We start from the raw sequence: 3,088 nt of genomic DNA, 5'->3' as shown, positions 1-3,088 counted from the left end.
AATGCAACCAATGGACAAAATGTTCCAAATCGATCTTAATGAACAGTAATTAGATACACACCGACAAATTATGATTCCTGCCAAACACCCAGGCAATCGTCGACATCTACAGATATGTATAACAGTAATATACAGGAAATGTGGTACAGCTGTATATACATTTATTGATCAATATAGTATCGAGATGCAATTCGATAAAATAAGATATTAATGAGTTAAGCCTCTTGATAGAAGCCGCCATGCATTCATATATAGAAGGGAGGCTTATTCGTCCAATCGAAAACCTGGGTGCTCATATCCAAAAATTGAACAAACACGATTGTTACTGCACAGGACTTTTTAAAGATGTAATGATCTTATTGTGGGATCAGTGGAAACATTTACCCCAGAAGGATACCACAATAAATATGTTGCATCATATTAAGAATACTGTGTAGATACAATTACTTTTGATGAATTTATCATTGTTTATCATCACAGGTTTCCTCTTGTGATTTGTTCTATAGAATGGTAGCGCTATGTGTATAAAATATAAATGTTGTGGGATACCTTTATCAATTGCTATTTATTGCACGCACAAACACCCATATCGGTGGTATACAGAGGTAAGTTACTTAATTAACAAAATGAAGTTTGTATTATATATAAGACAATCGGTTATCAAGCGAAGAGCGGGACCATTAACCATTACTCAGCTAAGTGGAGCAGTTAATTAAAATTAATGTCGGGATCAGCAGATTGAACCAAACTGCATTAAGAACCAGACAACTTTTAGTTTAAGTCGTTTCCCTTATGCATTTCAGCCTCTGTATGATTCATCGTAAATAGTACAGACGTACAGTATGACATTTTGGTGTACAATTTTACAGTGGTCATGGAAGACAGAGTAACACCATCCCAGAACCTATATGGCAACACATAGTAGTCAGATTACCTGGATCTCCGCTGCAAGTATCGGCGTTTCCTATCAGGGGAGCTGGGACTTCTCCGGAATTCACGTTCCCTGGAAAGAACAAGCACATTGCAGAGCCTTGTCGGTGTCACGAGCCGCGGCGCTCGCTTCTCATGCGCTCCAGCGTCCCGGCCGTCACCTTGACGACCGGGACGTCATTTCCTATTCCTGCCCGGCCGTCACCATGGCAACGGCCGGACGCCTCTGCTATAGCGCAGCGTCCCGGCGGTAGGCGGGCGCATGCGCATGTCAGGCAGCCTGTGGGCTGATTAATCTAAGGTCTGGTTTACAGGCATTAGCCTGCATCTGTGTATTTTAGGGACAAGCCCTGATTGGCCCTGCTCTGTATGAGCAATTAGTCATCAGCAGTGTATCCTACTCCTGATTGGTCTGTACTTGTATTTAAGGCAATGAGGTCTGCTGCCTCATTGCCGGTTATAGCTTCTGTGCTCCAGTCTGCTGACCTGCTTGTTCCTGTTCCTGTATTTTGATACCGTTACTGATTTCCCGTGTATGACCCTTGGCTTTGAATTGGACTTCGCTTGTGTTTCCTGTGACCCTGATCTCTGGCCTGTTTACCGTTTCTGCTATCCGCCTGTGACACCTGACCTCAGCTTGCTTACCGATACTGTTGTCTGCTGCCAGCCCTTGACCTCTGCCTAGACCTCACTCCGCTTGCCTGGGTTCTCCCCAGCCGGTACACACTTCACGACCCTCTATCAGTCTGCGGCCCAGTCTGTCCCCACCATCAGGGGCTCCAGTGAACACCTGATTGGCAGAGTAGATTCCGGGTTGTGTTGTGCCGGCTGAAGGGGTTCCTAACAGTCGGGATCTGAGGAAGTTGGATGTTAGCAATGGGATAAGCTACCTCCTACATTGCGGGGGTGACTGAGCGCGGCGACGCTCTGCGGGAGAGTAGCTCAGGGAACGGGAATCTCTCAGTGAATCAATGGGTTTCCGGGGACTCCGGGATCTACAAAACACAAAGGAAACACGTTGTGTAATGGAGTAACCTCAGCACCCTGTTCAGTATAATACGGAGACACTGTCACTCAGTGTTATACGTATACTCTATTATACACTGTTACAAGGGGTTTGGGGGATAAGAATCGGGTCTGCAGAGCATTGCACTCACCTCCTATCAGGCAAGGGTCCCTTTTTTTTTTTTTTCTTGAAAGCCTGGGAACGTGCAATCAAAAACCCAATGTGCCCAAAAAAGGTGTGAAACCATAAAAAAGTGCACAAGGGTTACGGTACTGGCCCCTTCTTTAAAAAGAAAGGGCCCTGGTCCCCGACCCCCGGAACCAAAAAGGTCCCTTAGGGGGCAAGGGTCTTCAGACCCCCTTCGCTGCAAGGCTAGGGGGGTCCCTTTAGCCCCTGGGATCTGCCGAAGCTTCACCCAGGGCTCAACAACTAGTCCACCCCCTAAGGGGAGGACCTACGTAGATGTTCAGGGGGCCGGAGCCTAAGGGCCACACAACCCCCTTAGATCGTCTCGGGGACAGGAGCCCAAAAGGGCCTACCCGCACCCAATAAAATCCAGAAACGTGAACACAAAAGAAAAAGTGACAAACGTGAAGAAAAATAAATAGTGCCGAGTGGGTACGGCCCCAGCCTAATGGCTGGGCTTGGTATAAAAATTTTCTCGCCCAGCCATAAGGCCAAGGCAAAGAATAGAGCAAGTGCTTAAAAGAAAGTGGTCAAAAGTGCGTGGGTGCCAATCTAATCACGTGTTTAAGGTGCTATGACCTTTTTGCTGTTAGATTTGTGAGAAGAGGAAGAGGATGAAGATGAGGTGTATGATGTATCCCGATGTTACCAATATATGGGGGACTGTTAGCTAGCAGAGACACACGGAAATGTATCCCGATGTTACCCATATACAGGGGACTGGTACCCGCTATTACTGGAACAGGCATCATCTCTTCCCCAGAGATAAGCTTTTAACCGGCTCCTCAATCAGTGAGATTTAACTTAGTTACTATACAGGAGGACGCACTGCGCGGAAATAATCTATAAAACCAAACAGTTCCCACAGCTGCTTAAAAGTTATTGGTCCGTCCACCGTGACGTCACTGCCCATATATGGACAGGGAATCTCTGCTACTGCATTCATAGATTTTTAAAGGCTTTCCC

At 46.4% G+C, this 3,088-nt stretch overlaps 1 long non-coding RNA gene across 1 annotated transcript; it reads right to left on the bottom strand.

Annotated features, from left to right (window-relative positions):
- Positions 1–906: 906 nt before the first annotated feature.
- LOC142150128 (uncharacterized) lies at positions 907–2,749 on the bottom strand. The gene is made up of 4 exons (XR_012691027.1): positions 2,702–2,749; positions 2,088–2,107; positions 1,821–1,925; positions 907–1,003 (listed from the first exon to the last, which is right to left on the bottom strand). It is a non-coding gene; the product is annotated as an uncharacterized LOC142150128 (long non-coding RNA).
- Between the last annotated feature and the right edge of the window lie 339 nt (positions 2,750–3,088).

This window comes from Mixophyes fleayi, chromosome 4, assembly GCF_038048845.1.
Source record: "Mixophyes fleayi isolate aMixFle1 chromosome 4, aMixFle1.hap1, whole genome shotgun sequence".
Lineage (NCBI taxonomy): Eukaryota > Metazoa > Chordata > Amphibia > Anura > Limnodynastidae > Mixophyes > Mixophyes fleayi.
This window is presented reverse-complemented; position numbering and strand designations above follow the sequence as displayed.